The following is a 19949-nucleotide window of genomic DNA, read 5'->3' as shown; positions in this document are numbered from 1 at the left end:
GTTGCCTATTTCAGTAGTTGCAACTCTTCTAAATTAATTTTACAGAAATCACACCTTGATTCTATTTCTTTTAGCACAATTTTAAAGAAAAGTGCTATCTTGTCCTTATCAGTAGTAACCTAGCAATATAAAAAAGAAAATATTTGAAACTATAGTGTAAATGACATGATGATTCATCTAGTGTATGTTCTAGCAAATAATTTATATTTTTAAAAAAATCTCTGTTGACTATCATAGGATGAAGAAAAGAGGTTTGCTTATAATGGCATTTCAAAGGGATCAAAACCTTGTAGTTCATACATTTTTAAAGCAACCAATTCTATAGTTGAGAAAATATTTCTCTGAAAATAGACCAAAGAATTTCTCTAAAGCAGTTGTGATCAGGGCCACTGAAATGAAGTATGGAATCTTTAGCATGTGTGATTTTTTTTCCAGTTTTAATTAAATTGAACTTAATAGTGCTAAAATGTCCCTGTCTTTAAATTGAGCAGAATTTAATGTGTACATCTTTACAGTAATGGCCTCTTATGAATAACACTTAAAAGTTCTTATCTGCATGCTATGATTTAATGTCTTTATCTTTAGGGACTATATTCTACTTTATTTGATTTATTTTTTCCCCCTCTCAACTCTAATTCACCAAAAAAATCAAAACTTTGGAGTCTGAGTGGTTATAGAAAAATATGTTAATGTAGATGAAATTGTAGAATAAATGAGGATGTCTCTTAAGATTTTTCTCTTGAAAGAAACTCTGTCATGCCCTCCACTGAAAATCACCTCTATCTCCTTGGCTTGAACCACAACCCAAATATGGATGATTCTGCTTCTACAAAACCAACCTCAAACATTCTCCTGTGATTACTGACCTCTCTACTCCTTTTGGACTTGACTGCCCTGGGGAACAGTCAACACTAATGATCAAATTACAGAGACATTTACTCTCATCAAATGTCTCTCCCAGTTGGTTATTGCTTGGTCATCCCTGTGGATGTTGCATGTGTTGTAGACATGTCTACTCCTGGTTATCAGTTGCCCCATTTGCATCCCCATGAAAGCACCTCAGCACCTCTGCTGCCAGTGCCAGCTTCTCATCGAGAAGCTTGGCTACTGAATCCCAGGTGCTTTAGCTCTCCCTTCAGGATGCCCCACCTGCCCTGTGATTTCTGGAGCCCGAACCCCTAATGTCAATTCTTCACATGTTCATTGTTTCCTTGTCTAAAAAGCTGTAAAACTGCCTGTTCTGGTCACTTTGGAGAGTCTCATATTTTTAACCCACTGAGCCACCCAGGCGCCCCGGAGAGTCTCATATTTTTATGGGCTCCCTTAGGTACAGAATTAAAATTATTTTTCTCCTATTAATCTGGCTTCTGACAATTTAATTATTAGACCCTCCAAAGAATGTAGAAGGGAAGAAGGAAGAGTTTTCCGTCCTTTCAGTGGATGCTTAGACTTCTATGGATTCAGCTCCTTTGGTTTTGATGTTTCTTTCTTTCATCTTCAAAAATCAGTCTAGTAAATGGATCAATTAACATTATAACTAATCTTCTCATACCTCTCCTACACAAAAATAATTTCTTCCATTAAAACAAAAATAACAATAAGAGGAAACAAATGGCTTAGGAAACCTTGAGCCCACATGTTCCACACCAAGAGGCAAAATCCATCTCCCATGTGGACTCCAATTTTGTATCTTACTACATGGTGGTATGAATGCTTTTGCAGTTGCTTAGTCTTAAATTCTGAGTTCTTTGACTCCTTTTCAAATCAACTGATGAATGCAGTCAATGATTTTTAGTACAGCATCTCCTCTGGTCTTCTCTCTTCTTAAAGTTGCTACCCTATATGCCTTGTTTTCCCCTGACCAATGCATTAGTTTTCTGGATGTGTGTGGGCGTGTGCATGCATGAATTTACATTTTGGATCTCGTAGTGACATTATGACAGGACTTTAAAAACAAAAGAGGAAGAACGAGAAGATTAAGAGGTACATATTAATGGGCTTAGAGGGAGGAAAAAAGTAAATCAGTGGTCAGACTTAGGAGGTCCATGACAAACTGAAGAGTAAAGCTAGTGTAACATACTATTTTTTCACAAACCCAGGTAGATAAAAACAAAATGATGTCAAAATGACACGTTATTTAAAGGATACTATGGCTGGTGACATTGTTTAAACTAAAAGGCAAACTAGGCTTATAAAATTTTCAGGTAAGGGAAAATACAGAACAGTTAACCAGAAATAGTGGGATTAATTTCATGTAATCAGGTGTTACTGTTTTATGCAGACAGTTGAGAAGATGAGATTATTCTGTTGCTTTGTTTGTATCTGAATAGAATTTTAATATTAAGCTAAAGGTGTAATTGTAGAGTAGTGATTCATAAAGTAAGGATCAAGAGGATTGACGGTGGTGTAGAAGCAAACTTTAGAACTCCATTAATAATTACTTTAATCTAAATAATAAAGAAATTAAACTTTACTAATATTTAAATGCATTTTGAATTTACTGATTGAAAGTGCTCTCCTATCCTGGTGATATGTGATGCGACCACATATCATATATGTTAAGATGTTTATCATGTTTCAACACCAAGATGCTAATAAATACTCTCCCATGTTTGAAAAACAGGAAGGAATAATATATGTCTGATTTATAGTATCTACAGATTATATTTCCTAGAGCCAACTAAGCTAATTTTCACTTGTAAACATTCAAAAACTTTCCCCCATAAACAGGTTGTAGTGAACTTGAATCCAATTTACAAATATTCTTATACATGACAAGAATTTGTAAACTTTTCTGATTGAGTACTACTATTAGTTAAAAGTTCAGCATGTGTATTAAATAAGTAGCATGTGTTACTATGCCAGTATATTTTGATACTAAAATGAAAGAAGAATTTTTAAAAATGATTAAGTATGCAGTATTTTCAATACCCAGCTATTTGCAATGGCTTTATACTTTTATTAGCTTACATATATTTTTTTAAGATTTTATTTATTTGACAGAGACACAGCGAGAGATGGAACACAAGCAGGGGAGTGAGAGAGGGAGAAGCAGGTTTCCCAGCAAGCAGGGAGCCCAGTGTGGGGCTCAATCCCAGTACCCTGGGATCATGACCTGAGCTGAAGGAAGACGCTTAATGACCAAGCCACCCAGGCACCCCTATTAGTTTTTATCTGAAGGGCAAACTTCATCAATAAAAGTGATGGTTGCAAATCAAAACTAGTTTTTTTTTGAAAATGGGGTGCCTCGGTGGCTCAGTCATTAAGAGTCTGCCTTCGGCTCAGGTCATGATCCCAGAGTCCTGGGACTAAACCCCACATCGAGCTCCCTGCTTGGTAGGGTGATCTGCTTTTCCCTCTACCTCTCCCACTTTCCCTGCTTATGCTGTCTCTCCCTCTCAAATAATTAAGTAAAATCTTAGAAAAAAAAACACAATATTTTGGAAAATGTACTAATATTTTATGCTAATCTATTGTCATATCCAATTAGATCCCCCTGGTGTTTTCTTCCTCTTAGCATTGAATTGTCAGGTGGCCTTTAAGCTTTGATTAGGTTTCTGCTGTTATAATGTTCAGTCCATGATACAGTTAGAATTAATGTAAGATACTTTTGTGAAGCATAGTTTGGCTAATGTATGATAATGTCATCAAATTCCTACATCTCACTCTTCAAATCTGACAACTTATAACAACTTCTAGATAAAATAAACTAGTCAAATTAAAATTAATATTTTCTACCAAATTTATAAAGAAATCTTCAATCCAGATTTAAACATTCTACAAATCTAGGCTTGCTGTCACCCTTTAATTTAGCCACTCATTACGATCCTTCAAACCCTCTGCTGTGCACTCAAGGGGATCTCTTTATCATTCCTTGGTTACATTTCAGCTTTAAGGCTTTGGTTCAAAGTATTCTTTATCCTTATGAGACTATCTGCACCCTGCGAGCTCTGAGTGTTGAAATCTTATTATCTTTCTGGACTCCCTCGAATGTGACCTCTCTTATGAGGTCTTCTTTGATCACACCAACGAGGAGTCAGTCACCTTTCCCTTCTTTTATCCCCATGGCTCTTAACATCTTGCATAACAGTTACTTTGTTACTGCTTTGTAGCAAAGTTGTTTATGAATATTTTTCTTCAACTAGCATATACAACCAACCAAACCTTATTACTTGTCATATACCCTTCCATTCTCCAAAAGACCATTATGGTAAATAAGTGTTAGCAAGATGAGTAAATAAAACAAGTATCTATATTACCATTTAAAAATAATGGTTTAGAAGCAAGATTTCTTTGTTCCTTGGAGGCTACAACAGAAATACTAATGGCAATTTTTTTGAACCTATGTCCTGTGTAATATTTTGGATACTATTGAAATTGTCACATGTTCTCTCCATGCATGAGAATCTTCTTGGTGTGATTTTTTACCTTTTTCATTTTACATTTTTAAAAATTCCTTCAACTTTCTTTATTTCCACTCTCATCTGGCTTCCTACAGGATTGGTTTCTTTGTATTTAACTTTCCATTTCATTTACTTTTCCTGAGGAGATTTAACCCCTGTGTATAAGTTTACATTATATTAAATTAAGACAAGGGTTCAAAGTTGGGCTCCCTTTTAATTTTTGTTTTTTAAAGATTTATTTATTTTAAAGAGAGAGAGCATGTGAACAGAGGGAGGGGCAAAGGGAGATGGAAAGAATCGTCAAGAAGACAAACTTCTCCTTGAGCTCGGAGCCTGATGCAGGGCTCCATAACCCTGAGGTCATGACCTAGCTGAAACCAAGAGTTGAATGCTCAACTCAGACATCCTAGGCTTCCTTTTTAAAAGAATGGAATGTCTAATTTGTTGGCATATAGTTGCTAATAATATGTTATTTTTTTGTGAATCATCAGTCACCACATCACTCACCATAGCACATATCCTCCCCAATGTCTATCACCCAGCCACCCTAATAATATATTCTTATAATTGTTTGTACTTATTTGGTGTTGGTTGTGATCTCTCCTCTTTCATTCATGATTTCATTAATTTGGGTCATTTCTTTTTTTCATAAGTCTGGCCAGGGGTTTATCAATCTTATTAATTCTTTCAAAGAACCAGCTCCTAGTTTCGTTGATATGTTCTACTGCTCTTTTGGTTTTTATCTCATTGATTTCTGGTCTGAGCTTTACTCTTACTCTTCTCCTGCTGGATTTAGGCTTTATTTATTGTTCTTTCTCCAGCTCCTTTAGGTGTAGGGTTAGGTTGTGTATTTGAGATCTTTCTTGTTTCTTGAGAAAGGCTTGTATTGCTATATACTTTCTTCTCAGGACCCCTTTTTCTGCATCCCAGTGATTTTGAACAGTTGTGTTTTCATTTTCATTTGTTTTCATGAATTTTTAAAATTCTTCTTTAATTTCCTGGTTGACCCATTCATTCTTTAGTAGGATGCTCTTTAGCCTCCATGTATTTGAGTTCTTTCTAACTTTCCCCTTGTGGTTGAGTTCTACTTTCAAAGCATTGTGGTCTGAAAATATGTAGGGAATGATCCCAATCTTTTGGTACCCATTGAGACCTGATGTATGACCCAGGATGTGATCTATTCTGGAAAATGTTCCATGTGCACTGGAGAAGAATGTATATTCTTTTGCTTTGGGATGGAATGTTCTGAATATATCGGTGATGTCCATCTTGTCCAGTGTGTCATTTAAAGCTTTTTTTTCCTTGTTGATCTTTTGCTTAGATGATCTTTTTTTTTTTTATTTTTAATAAACATATATTTTTATCCCCAGGGGTACAGGTCTGCGAATCGCCAGGTTTACACACTTCACAGCACTCACCATAGCACATACCCTCCCCAATATCCATAACCCCACCCCCCCTCCCAACCCCCCCCATCAACCCTCAGTTTGTTTTGTGAGATTAAGAGTCACTTATGGTTTGTCTCCCTCCCAATCCCGTCTTGTTACATTTATTCTTCTCCTACCCCCTTAACCCCATGTTGCATCTCCTCTCCCTCATATCAGGGAGATCATATGATAGTTGTCTTTCTCCGATTGACTTATTTCGCTAAGCATGATACCCTCTAATTCCATCCACATCGTCGCAAATGGCAAGATTTCATTTCTTTTTATGGCTGCATAGTATTCCATTGTGTATATATACCACATCTTCTTTATCCATTCGTCTGTTGATGGACATCTAGGTTCTTTCCATAGTTTGGCTATTGTAGACATTGCTGCTATAAATATTTGGGTGCACGTGCCCCTTCGGCTCAAAATGGATGAAGGATCTCAATGTGAGAAAGGAATCCATCAAAATCCTTGAGGAGAACACAGGCAGCAACCTCTTCGACGTCAGCCGCAGCAACATCTTCCTAGGAACATCACCAAAGGCAAGGGAAGCAAGGGCAAAAATGAACTATTGGGATTTTATCAAGATCAAAAGGTTTTGCACAGCAAAGGAAACAGTGAACAAAACCAAAAGACAACTGACAGAATGGGAGAAGATATTTGCAAATGACATATCAGATAAAGGGCTAGTGTCCAAAATCTATAAAGAACTTAGCAAACTCAACACCCAAAGAACAAATAATCCAATCAAGAAATGGGCAGAGGACATGAACAGACATTTCTGCAAAGATGACATCCAGATGGCCAACAGACACATGAAAAAGCACTCCACATCACTCGGCATCAGGGGAATACAAATCAAAACCACAATGAGATATCACCTCACACCAGTCAGAATGGCTAAAATTAACAAGTCTGGAAATGACAGATGCTGGCGAGGATGCGGAGAAAGGGGAACCCTCCTACACTGTTGGTGGGAATGCAAGCTGGTGCAACCACTCTGGAAAACAGCATGGAGGTTCCTCAAAATGTTGAAAATAGAACTACCCTATGACCCAGCAATTGCACTACTGGGTATTTACCCTAAAGATACAAACGTAGTGCTTAGATGATCTTAGATGATCCATTTCAGTGAGGAGGGTGTTAGAATCCCCTTTTATTATTGTATTGTTGTCAATGTGTTTCTTTGATTTTGTTATTAATTGCCTTATGTAGTTGGCTGCTCCCATGTTAGGGGCATAGATATTTACAATTGTTAGATCTTCTTGTTGGACAGAGCCTTTAAATATAACATAGTGTTCTTCCTCATCTCTTATTATAGTCTTTGGCTTAAAATCTAATTTACCTGATATAAGGATTGCCACCCCAGTTTTCTTTGGATGTCCATTAGCATGGTAAATTGTTTTCCACCCCCTCACTTTAAATCTGGAGGTATCTTTAGGTCTAAAATGAGTTTCTTGGGTGCCTGGGTGGCTCAGTGGGTTAAAGCCTCTGCCTTCGGATCAGATCGTGATCCCAGAGTCCTGGGATTGAGCCCTGCATTGGGCTCTCTGCTCATCAGGGAACCTGCTTCCCTTCCTCTCTCTCTCTGCCTGCCTCTTTGCCTACCTGTGATCTCTATCTGTCAAATAAATAAATAAAATTATAAAAAATAAAAATAAAGTAAAATGAGTTTCTTGCAGACAGCATAATGATGGATCATTATGGTAGTTGGTATGGTAGAACACTTGTTCTTTTTTTTTTTTTTTTTTTTTGAGGTGGGTTTTTCTACCTTGTCATTTTATTCAGAGAAGAATAGATGAATGAGAGAAGAAAATACTAAAAGGGTAGCAAGGACCCCAGGAAAATAATCAGTAAGAGACCCAAATCAGAAGAGACCCAAAACTGGGGGAAGAAGAAAAAAAAGGAAAGAAGTGAAAAGAAAATGTGTGTATATATATATATATATATATATATATATATGATTAGAGATATATATATATGATATATATAGATACATAGAGACATATAGATATATAGATATGATATTTGACAGCTAAATAGAACAGAGCCACACACTTGATTTTGGTCTGTTAGAAGAAACTGCCTCCCCAGATTTTAAAGAAAGAAAAACTTACATATATACAAAAATAAGGGTAAACATGATGGAGGTAAACATGGGTAAATATGATAGAATATGACTGTAAAGATGCAAATTAAAAAAGATTTTTTAAAAAGGGATTGATGGGGAGCCTGGGTGGCTCAGTGGTTTAAGCCGCTGCCTTCGGCTCAGGTCGTGATCTCAGGGTCCTGGGATCGAGCCCCGCATCGGGCTCTCTGCTCAGCGGGGAGCCTGCTTCCTCCTCTCTCTCTGCCTGCCTCTCTGCCTGCTTGTGATCTCTGTCTGTCAAATAAATAAATAAATAAATAAAATCTTTAAAAAGGGATTGATAAGATGTTAGTTGAAGAAAGAAAAAAGAAAATGTGATTAGGCTGGAGACTAGAATAAAGCCCTACGTTAGATTTAGGGCATATTTTGATCTGTTAGAAGAAACTCTATCCAAAAATTTTAAAGGAAGAAAAACTTACATGTATACAAAAAATAAGGTTAACTACAACAAAGGGATAAAATATGACTGTAACAATGAAAATTTTAAAAGATTTTTTAAAAGGTATTAATAAGATAAGATAGTTAAAAAAAGTTAAAATGGGAAAGAGGAAAAATTTAAAAAATAGAATAAGAAAAAATAAAATTAAAAAAATTAACTTTGAAAGACTAAAGAATCGTCAGATAAAGGCCATGAATTCTATGTGGTGTATTCCCCTAACTCTGAAATTTTGCAATTCTCATTTATTGGTGCACTTTGTCTTGGCTGGACAGTCTTGCTGATCTTCTTGGGGAGGGACGTGTCCTAGTGATTTTCAAGTGTGCTTGCCCGAGGCAGAATTGCGCTGCCCTTGCTAGGGGCTGGGCTAAGTACTCTGCTCGGGTTCACTCTCGGGAGATTTTGTTCCCTGAACACTTTCCGTAGGGCTCTGGGGGACGGGAATGAAAACGGCGGCCTCCCAACATCCAGCCTGGAGGAGCCGAGAGCTTGGGGCCTCACTCCTCAGTGCGCCCTCGTAGAAAAGCAGTCAATTCCTCGTGTCTCCCTGGTCTCTGGCTGTGCTCTGTGCTCACCTGGCCTGTGACCGAGCGTTTCTGTCTCTGGTGCTTGGCTCCGTTTGGAGTCTCCAAACGTAGCAGATTCCTGCATGTGCTCCAATGCCACTCCCCCTGGGGGAGGAAGGTGAGTCTCCCTGGATCTGCCACTTGTGGGGTCCCTGCTGGAAGAGCAGCAGCCCGACTGTGACTCGGATCATGGTTTAAGGTAACCCTGAACTGAGAGCCTTTCCTCGACTCCATCTCTACAGCCAGCTTCCCCACTCTGATACCTCGGGAGCTCTGCCACACTCAGGCACCCCTGGTCTTTCTGTGACCCCACTGGTCCTGAGACCACACCGTTCCCACAGGGCGCCACCCCCACTTAGCCTCTGGAGCAATGTCCCCCTGTGAAACAGACTTCTAAAAGTTTGTTATTGTTCTCAGCTTCTCTACCGCTTGCTGGGAGCTGGCCAATCCCCCCATGGTTTAGCTTCCTGTATGTCACCTTGGATTCACTTCACATGCCTTACCTTCCAGAAAGTGGTCACTTTTCTGTTCCTAGAATTGCTGCTATTTTTCTCTTTGCTCTCCTGTTGAGTTTGTAGGTGTTCAGAATGGTTTGATAACTGTCTAGATGAATTCCTGGCACTAGACAAAATTTAGGTCTTCTACTCCCCCATCATCTTGCTTCCCCCCAATTTCCAATTTTTTTTAAGATAAATCAGATTGATTCTGCTAAAAATACTCATATACATGTCCTCTGAAACAAATGGCCACCAAGTGAGAGTATACCTATGCATGAAAATTTCAGATCATAGAATATTAAAATGCTAAAGCTTAGAAGATCAAGGGAAATATTTTCCAAAATATTGTACTAATTGCCAATTCCAGCTTCTTAGGGTCTAAGAATTTCTGTTTCTAAACTTGTTTGCTAATACTTAGTATTGTCATGACCTTGCTTTTCTTTTGTTTGTTTGTTTGTTTGTTTGTTTGTTTTTGCTATTCTGGGACCTGCATAGTGGAATTTAATTATGCTTTAATGTGCCCTTTTTTTATTACTACTAATAAAAATAATCTTTACAGGTTTTTATTGAAGGCTCGGACATTATCCGTTGTATAGCACTTGTAAGTTTCTTGTACATTTTATTACTTGGTTATCTTTTTTATCAAATTCTGGGGAATCTTCATGTATTCTGACAAGGTTGGGTCTGTTCAGGGTGGTATGGCCATAGATTCTCTATATATTCTGGATGTAAGATCTCAGTCAGCTTTATGTATTTCAAATACATTTCACTGGTCTGTGGCTTGAATATTCACATTTTTAATGATGCTTTTTAGTAAATGTCTATCAATGTTAAAATTGGTAAATGATGGTATATTCATATTAAAATTCTGTACAGCAAAAAAAAAAAAATGGGTAATCAGCAACTACTTACAAAAATGCATGGATCTTAGAACCATACTTCTTATGAAAGAAATGATCTAATAAAAATAATGCATTCCTTGTGATTCCACTTACAACAATTTCTAAAATAAGTAAAGCTAATCTGTGCTGTTAGAAGTCAAGGTTGTGCTTCGACGTGGGGATGGAGGAGGCTTCCAGGGCTCTGGCATTCTTCTCTGATTTGAGTTGTATTTACATGATTACTTGGTTTGTTGACCAGTGAATTGTAAGAGTGTGCTTTCTGTACTTGCCGACACAGAATACATACTATATTTCACTTTTAAGAAATAGTGAAAAATGTAAATCAGTAATTTTACCAAGAAAGTCTGAAAATTACCAGGAAAAGAAAATTAAATACTCAGTAAAGATGGAATACTCAGTGAAGATGGATACAAGAAAGCACAATACACTCATTAAGAGATTTATAGCATCGACCTTCACAGGTGTTATCATTCATAATGTGATTGTAGAATTGTTTTATATCTTGTATCTTTTCAGTTTTATGTTAACATCTCAGATTCAGATTTTTGCACAAAAAGGAGAGCTAGTCTCTCAAATAAGAAGTCCAGGATTGGGGCTCCTGGGTGGCTCAGTGAAAGCCTCTGCCTTCGGCTCAGGTCATGATTTCAAGGTCCTGGGATGGAACCCTGCAGCAGGCTCTCTGCTCAGCGGGGAGTCTGCTTTCCCCTCTCTCTGCCTGCCTTTCTGCCTACTTGTGATCTCTCTCTGTCAAATAAATAAAATCTTAAAAAAAAAAAGAAGTCCAGGATTAGGGGAGCTCTAGGATATGTTGAATCCATGTGCTAGAGACGGAATGTTTGTGGCCTTGCAAAATTCATATGTTGAATCCCCAATTCCCAATATAATGGTATTTAGAAATGAGGCCTTTGGGAGGGCTATCCTTTTCTGTCCTCATGATGGCATTAGCATCCTTATGACAAGAGATGAGAGAGCTTATTTTTTTCTCTCTCTCTGACAAGTGAGGATACAATGGGAAGACAACTTTCTACAAACCAGGAGGAGGACACTCACCAGACATCTAGTCCCCAAAACTGGAAAAATCAATGTGTATTGTTTAACTTACATAGTCTATGGTATTTGGTCATAGCAGCTGACTGAAGACACCATGGTTCAATTATGGTCTCAGGAACCCAGACTTTCAAAATATTTTTCTGTGCTGTTTTATGTCAGATTATCCTACGCTGGTTCATTTGTGTCAGACTATCTCATTTAGTCCCTATAACATCCAAGGTTTTAAAAAGGACTTTCCTTTAATTAGTAAGAGCAAAGGCACATTTCCTAGAAGCTTGTTAGAAGTTACTTTTTGTCTCATTAGCCAAAATGGTGTCCCATAGCATTTTTTAAAAATTTTATTTATTTATTTGAGAGATAGCATGAACAGTGTGGAGGAACAGAGGGAGAGGGAGAAGTAGCCTTCCCACTGAACAGGGAGCCCCAATGCGAGACTCAATCCCAGGACTGTGGGATCATGACCTGAGCCAAAGGCAGATGCTTACCCAACTGAGCCCCTGGGCACCCCTCCCATAGCATCTTTTAAACCAACCTTTGGTAAGGGCAGTTGAACCATTGTTACTGACTTACATCAATCAAAAAAGATTTCTGGGCTTGAGATGAACATCTCTCTCATGAATCATAAAGGTCAAAGGTAGAAGGAAGGAAGGAAGGAAAGAAAGAAGGAAAGAATCAGGGAAGGAGGGAAAGAAGGGAAAAGGGGGGGCAGGAAAGAAGGAGGCAAAGATGCATATAAAATGCATCTCGTATATGTTGTAAATTTTGCATTCCAAGAAGAGGACATAGACATCATTAAAAGGAAGAAAATAGGGTAAATACACCATCTGTATTTCATATACCATCTGTATTTCTTACATGATGCCAAATTGAGGCAATGGAGTACGTTATGAGACAGACTGTGTATAGATCATTTCATGGTACACTGTGAAATTATAGAGTATCTACCGGATAACTTCATTGTGGTTTTTAGTTTGCTTCTGTCATATATATACTCTTTTCCTTTGATATTAAAATATTAATTTCCTTCCTACTTACTTATATTTTATTTATAAGATTTAAAATTTAGTTGGAATATATTAAGCTGTTATCTTGTTTTCCTTAAAATACTGGCTTTGTGGGGCGCCTGGGTGGCTCAGTGGGTTAAAACCTCTGCCTTCAATATGGTTTCACTTATTTGTGGAGCATAACAAATAGCATGGAGGACATGGGGAGTTAGGAGAAGGGAGTTGGGGGAAATTGGAAGGGGAGGTGAACAATGAGAGACTATGGACTCTGAAAAACAATCTGAAGGGTTTGAAGAGGTGGGGGGGTGGGAGGTTGGGGTAACCAGGTGGTGGGTATTAGAGAGGGCACGGATTGCACGGAGCACTGGGTGTGGTACAAAAACAATGAATACTGTTATGCTGAAAATAAATTTAAAAAAATTTTAAAAAATTAAAAAAAAATAAAAAAACAAAACAAAACCAAAAAAACCTCTGCCTTCAGTTCAGGTCATGGTCCCAGAGTCCTGGGATCGAGCCCCACATCGGGTTCTCTGCTTGGCAGGGAGCCTACTTCCCCCTTTGTCTCTCTGCCTGCCTCTCTGCCTACTTGTGATCTCTGTCTGTCAAATAAATAAATAAAATCTTAAATAAAATAAAATAAAATAAAATACTGGCTTTGTTATCAACCATTACACCAATTTATGGCTGCTTTATATTTTTCAAAGTAAATCTTTTCTCATTTTTCATGACATGAATGGCAAATGTTTTAAAATTTCTACTATTCAGTTTCAGAAATTTAAATTACATTATATTTTTATTACAATATGTATAATAACAATGCCACTCAAATCCTTTGTAATTTTTAATATACATATTATAGCAGTTTTCTAGTTTATGTAAATTTAACTCTTTGAAGACAGAAGCAAAAGAGATCATTCCTTTTTTTTTCTTTTTTCGAGGTTGTCTATTCTTTTTTAAAATTTTTATTTATTTGAAGTTTTTATTTTGATCACTCAGTCAGGGCTCACCACAACAAGTTCCCTCCTTCATCCCCATCACCTGTTTCACCCATCCTGCTATCCACCTCTTTCTGGTGACCATTGATTTATTCTCTATAATTAAGAGTCTGTTTTTTTGTTTCTCTCTTTTTTTCTTTGCTCATTTATTTTGTTTCTTAAATTCCACATGAGTGAAATCACATATTTATCTTTCTCTGACTTATTTCACTTAGCATAATACTCTCTAGCTTCATGCATGCCATTGCAAATGGCAAAATTTCGTTCTTTTTACGACTGACTTACATTCCATAAGTCAGTCTTCTTTTTTCTTTTTTTTTTTTTTTTTAAAGATTTTATTTATTTATTTGACAGAAAGAGATCACAAGTATGCAGAGAAAGAGAGGAGGAAGCAGGCTCCCCGCCGAAGGAAATATTTTATGGAAATACTGCCTTCCATGGTGGCTGCACCGGTTTGCATTCCCACCAATAGTGCAAGAGGGTTCCTTTTACAACAACTGCTCTTCAGGAAGGGCTTAACTCTTCCACTACAGAGAGCAGATATATAGAAAATGTCATATGTGATTGAAATCAAATAAGTTTGCTGTCATTTTCAGATTAAAAATCAGTCCCTCACTCTGTACTCCAAGGATTTACTGTCTTTCAATACTTCCAGTTAATTTCTTAAAACTCAGAAACTAAAAAAATTTATTAGCAGAGACTAAATTGAAGAAATTTATGCTAGTCTTTATCTCAACCAAAAAGATGTCAAACTCCTGTAAAGAAATTAAGCTAGCTCTACAGTAGGAAGTCAATTTTTTTTTGTATCATTGAGTACTTTGGAAAATTGACAAAATTTTCCACTGACAAAATCTGTGACCCTTCTCTCCAGAACAGAAAAATCAACAAATCCACAAAATGTTACAAAAAAGTTTTACTGAGTTCATGATCTCCATCTATAAACTTTGAAAGGTTTCATGATCTCAGAGAGTTTAAGAAACTTTACAAATGGAAACACATACATTTTAATGAAATGGAAATTACCAGCTGTACTAATTTTGATAAATGTTTCAGTCTTTTACATTTAATGATTGTTATCTATTGGTATGGCTAAAGCTGAAAATTCAAAAAATTATTATTCCAGACAATACTCATGCATGCTGCTTTTGAATTAAAATTCTGACAAATTCACAATGGTGTTTTCTGACTTGTGTCTTCCCAATGCCAAGACTCATAGAAAAATTCAGCTTGTTAGAAAAAAAGATCAGTGAAATGATGTCAATAAGCTAAAAAATATTTTGAGTTAATCTATCACATTTTATTGTAAGTCATCAGATGACTCATTATATTACTGATAAAAGTATGGCTGATCAGGAGTTTTGTGTTTTCGTCCTTCTAGAGTGGCTGACCAAATGAAATGTAATGAGAGTCACGTATGCATTATCCAATATTCTACTATTTAACATCAATTTAAATATTATAATTTTATTTAACACTACATATCCAAAATATCATTATTTGAGCATATAATCAATATGAAATACAAAATATAAAATAATATAAAATATAAAATGTCCATTTTACTTTTTTTTTTTTTTTTTACTAAGTCTTTGTAATCTAGTACTATTTACAAATATCTCAATTTGGACTAGACACATCTCAAGTGTTCCATACCCACATGTGGCTAGTGGTTACTGTACTGGGGAGGTACATCTAGAGAGTGATCTAAAACAATCTCGGTCCTTTTCTACATCTTTTTTTTTTTTTTTTAGATTTTATTTATTTATTTGACAGACAGAGATCACAAGTAGGCAGAGAGGCAGACAGATAGAGAGGGAGGTGGAAGCAGGCTCCCTGCAGAGCAGAGAGCCCGATGTGGGGCTCGATCCCAGGACACTGGGACCATGACCTTAGCCGAAGGCAGAGGCTTTAACCCACTGAGCCACCCAGGTGCCCCCCTTTTCTACATCTTAAGGTCTATATACTGTTTGTATTAATCCATGTTAAAAACATTTTATTAAGGCTAAAATGAATGACATTGGAATTCTCTATTTGTAATTATCTGTTGCTGTGCAGGTTTTATGAATTTTAAAAACTAGGAATCTGATACAGATATTGTAGTTTATAGATACTTTTAGTAGGAGTTTGGCTCATGAGTCCAGTAACAAACCACACTTTGCCTCCTAAGGTTAGACAGAAAGCCTGGTGGGGACATGAGTCACGTAAATAATGTATCAGGTGTAATAAGGCTCTGATAAAGTCTTTTCCCTTGGAGAGTAAGCCTCTGTTTTTAGGAATACTCTGGTTGTACTCCAAATGTTAATTTTCTGCTCCCCCTGCCAGAACCATGACATTGTCTTTCAGGATCTTCACTGTGAGAACCTGTTGAGTTCCTTGAGGCAAAATCCACAAAATTGTGGGAAAGACAGGCCTCTTCTACCAATCTCACTCAGCCTTGAGCAGTCTCCAAAACTACCATTTAAGTGTTCTTACCTGCTCATGGTTCTTGTGGCTTCTGCTTCAAGTAAGCAGATCATTTCTGTGACTCTGATTCACAATTCTTTCTGGATTTAAGGATGGCCAACTTATCCTGTCTGGAGTTATCTGATGAGTCCAAGAAAATTCACCAATTTTTAGTTCAGCTTTTTCTTACTATAAGGATAAGAGTGACACAACTCATGTTTCACGTATCAGAGTTGAAACCATAACTTGGTAACTCCCCTTCTAGAATGTTTTTGTGGTAAATCAGATAGGATCTCTCTTATTCTCCCACATTACTCCTTCACATATGCACAGTCCTCAAGATGTCCTGTGTCAACTTTAATACTTCAGAGGTGTATGGAAAAGGCCTTTATGGGTGTGGGGGGCATATTTGGGAGTAAGGGGTAGATTTCACATAGAGCCTTGGAGATTTTAATGCTACTCCAATAGATGCAAACTGTTTCTGTCACAAGCACAGTAAATCAAACATGGTGTACAGTGGACATTATTCTGAAATACACTGAGATCTTTCCTGTGTTTGGCTGAACCAGGTTGTGGATTCATTTGGTATAGGAGTCTGTCTGGTCTTCTGAAACAGAAGTGCATCATCTTAATATAACTTAACATGTGGCTCAGGTCTTTAAATGTACCCATCTGTATACATAGTACCTTATCTAAGAAAGGGTTAATTTCTGCATTTCTTAGGTTAGCCTCAGATCCCAAAACTGACCTGGAAAAATAGCAAATAACTGCTATTAGGGAATGTACACTGGAGGAGGGAAAGAATAAAAACATGCATAGAATTTAAAATAAAATTTATTTTTATTTCTGTGCTTTGTTCTGAAGGTCATTAGTGACGTCAGATGTGAACTTCTTGTCTGCAAGAGCTTACCCCACACTGCAGTAGAACTGACAATTTCCTCTTGAAAGGAACCGAAACTCTCACATATCTCAGGAATCTCAATTCCATCCTTAGTAACCATTATGTTAAGAGCATTCAGCAACCACATTTTGGAAATGTGGTCTCACTGTTGATGAGATCAAATGTCATGGCTAGACCAAGTTAAAATAAAATTCAGAGGGCATATTCAATGGTTTCTACTAAAATCATCCTTTGAATAACCATATTCTTGAAAATTTGCAAGATACGGGAATTTCAGCTGCTTGCTATTTACTATGCCATGGTCAGCTTTACCAAGCATCCTATTTATTTATTTATTGTCAGAGACAGAGAGACAGAGAGAGAGTACAAGTAGGCAGAGAGGCAGGCAGAGGCAAAGAAAGAAGTAGGCTCCCTACCTTCTGAGCAAGAAGCCTGATGTGGGACTGGATCCCAGGACCCTGGGATCATGACCTGAGCCAAAGACAGAGGCTTAACCCACTGAGCCACAGGCATCCCACCAAGCATCTTCTTTGTGATGGACTAACATTCTGTTGAGATTATTCAGCTCATTGGAAATTAAGAAATATTTAAAATATTAGAGGCATTGACTCACCAAGACTTTTTTTAATATTAAGGATTTAAGGGGCGCCTGAGTGGCTCAATGGGTTAAGCCTCTGCCTTTGGGTCGGGTCATGATCTCAGGGTCCTGGGATTGAGCCCCTATTGGGCTCTCTGCTCAACAGGGAGCCTGCTTCCCCCTCTCTCTCTGCCTGCCTCTCTGCCTACTTGTGATCTTTGTCAAGTAAATAAATAAAATCTTTTTAAAAAATTAAGGATTTAATTACAGACATACTTTGAGGTTTATAATATTTTAATATAAAAGAAGCATCACTGAATAAGATAATTAATGTCTGGCATGACTAATGCAAAGAGGAACAATAACTAATGAAATGACCCATTGTTATTCTCTCCCCATAGATAAACAAATGTAATTTGATATACAGTGCTCCAGGAAAGTCATTAAGAAATAAACTAAAGCTCATCTATTTGCGTGTGTTTCTGTACAGTGTGGAATAGACAAAGAGATGTTAACAATTTTATCTGAGGATCTCAAAAACAAAACTTAATAGCAAGAACTAAGAGAAAGTCACATCATTTTCTTGGGGTGTATCTTGTGTAACCAAGCACATTTATTAGTTAAGAGGTACATGGCAATACAGTTCACCCTTTGAAAATGGAAAAAAAAATAAAAGAAATGCATTATTTCAGAGCTTTCTCTGAAGAGCTTAAACATTTATGCTATTTTTCCCTACCCTGTGCTCATTATAGAGAGAACATTTTTAAATTGAAAGGAACTGTATGTTCAGATTACGTCAATATTTGAGATACAGAGAAAGTTTGGAATTTTGAACAATTCTGGCAAAAAGGAAACTTGATATGTATGTGTTTTAATTTATATTAATCATGAAAACTTCTGAGAAAACCTATCTAAATTACATGAAAAGCATTTACAAAATTCTGTAATTTAAATAAATGTATAATTTGAGAATAGTGAAAAAAAAATCTTTTAATATTCTTGTGAACCAATACATTTTCTCAACACACACACTGCCACATAAAAATAAATGCTATACCATTCCATTAGAAAAATACACTTTATTTCTCATCATAGAATAAGAGGCAATTGTATTGTACTTCAATAATTTGAATTAAACATTTCATAGTGTACAAACTTTGACGGATCTCCTCAACAGCTATGATAAGCCTCCATTTGATGGATGGCCAATCAAAATGGCTGGATATACATTAAGTCTTTTTCAGCACTTAGATAAAGCTGAAGCTCATTTTGTAAGATGGTTATACATCAGAAAACGTGCTTAAAATATGCTGATTTTTATAGTGACTATAATTCAAGAGCCTATTTGAGTGCCCAGGAAATACAAACTTGGTAGGTTTTGATGGGGGACCAAGTTAAAAGAAAAAGAAAAACATGGGGTGCTTGGGTGGCTCAGTCAGTTAATATCTGCTTTCAGCTCAGGTCATGGTCCCAGGATCCTAGGATCAAGCCTCGCATGGGCTTCCTGCTCAAGAGGGTGGGGGGTGGGGTGTCCCTTTGCCTGCCACTCCCCCTGCTTGTGTTTTCCCTCTCTCTGACAAATAAATAAAATCTTAAAAAAAAAAAAAAAGAAAGAAAAACATTTCTGGAGATTTTCTCTTTTGTCCATGATGGAATAACTTCTGTTGATTCTTTTTGATTTTGGACAATAGGCAGCTCAGGGCTGTGAACTCTGAGGAAGGGAAAGAAATCCACTGAGCCTTAAGCTGGCCTTGGTTTCCTGCCTGTAGACATTTGTCAAAACAGGACATACCATGTCCTAGGATGTTGATAATTTTTATATCTGTTACTGTCTTTGTCAGATTTTGGTTTGGGGGTTATGCTGGTTTCGTGAAACTATTGTAAAAAACTCCCTGTCCTATGAAAATGTTAGCACTTTACCTTAAAATTGAGAATGAAGCCAGGATGCTCATGCCCATTCCCACATTTTTTTTTTTTAAGATTTTATTTATTTATTTGACAGAGATCACAAGCAGGCAGAGAGGCAGGCAGAGAGACAGGAGGAAGCAGGCTCCCCGCTGAGCAGAGAGCCCGATGCGGGACTCGATCCCAGGACTCCGAGATCATGACCTGAGCCGAAGGCAGTGGCTTAACCCACTGAGCCACCCAGGCGCCCCACATTCCCACATTTTTATTCAGTCTTATTTATATTGGTCGTCTTAGTCATTGCAAGAAAAAAAGGTAGAGTGCATAGTTGTGTATATAGAAAATTTTAAAAAATCTATAAAACTATAAGAGATGATGGTGCCAAAAAACACAGAATACTTAGGAATAAGGAGTATGTAAGACCTCTTTACTAAAACCGCTGAAAATTGCTGACAGATATAAAGGAAATCTAAGCAAATGATAATAACGTTCATTGTGTTAACAAATTGGAAGGCTCAATATTTTTAAGGTGTAATTTAATTTCAAATTGATCGATAAGTTCCAAAGAATTCCATCTATAATTCCAACAGGAATCTTTTTGGAAATTATTAGATTTGTTACAAAATTATATAGAAATATTAATGACACAGAAAAGCCAAACTGTTTAAAGGAATGAACAAAGTTGGAAGAAA

General features: G+C 37.0%; 1 long non-coding RNA gene across 1 annotated transcript in view; it reads left to right on the top strand.

The window, feature by feature from the left end:
• The first annotated feature begins 8943 nt into the window (after positions 1–8943).
• Positions 8944–19949, top strand: part of LOC125084829 (uncharacterized) — a 132328-nt gene continuing 121322 nt past the window's right edge. Inside the window, exons 1-2 of the long non-coding RNA XR_007122710.1 lie at positions 8944–9102; positions 10041–10082. This is a non-coding gene — a long non-coding RNA (uncharacterized LOC125084829). The remainder of the gene's footprint in view (positions 9103–10040; positions 10083–19949) is intronic.

The sequence above is a fragment of the Lutra lutra genome, chromosome 14 (genome assembly GCF_902655055.1).
Source record: "Lutra lutra chromosome 14, mLutLut1.2, whole genome shotgun sequence".
NCBI lineage: Eukaryota > Metazoa > Chordata > Mammalia > Carnivora > Mustelidae > Lutra > Lutra lutra.
The sequence above is the reverse complement of the archived record's forward strand: the minus strand, read 5'-3'. Positions and strand labels throughout refer to the sequence as shown.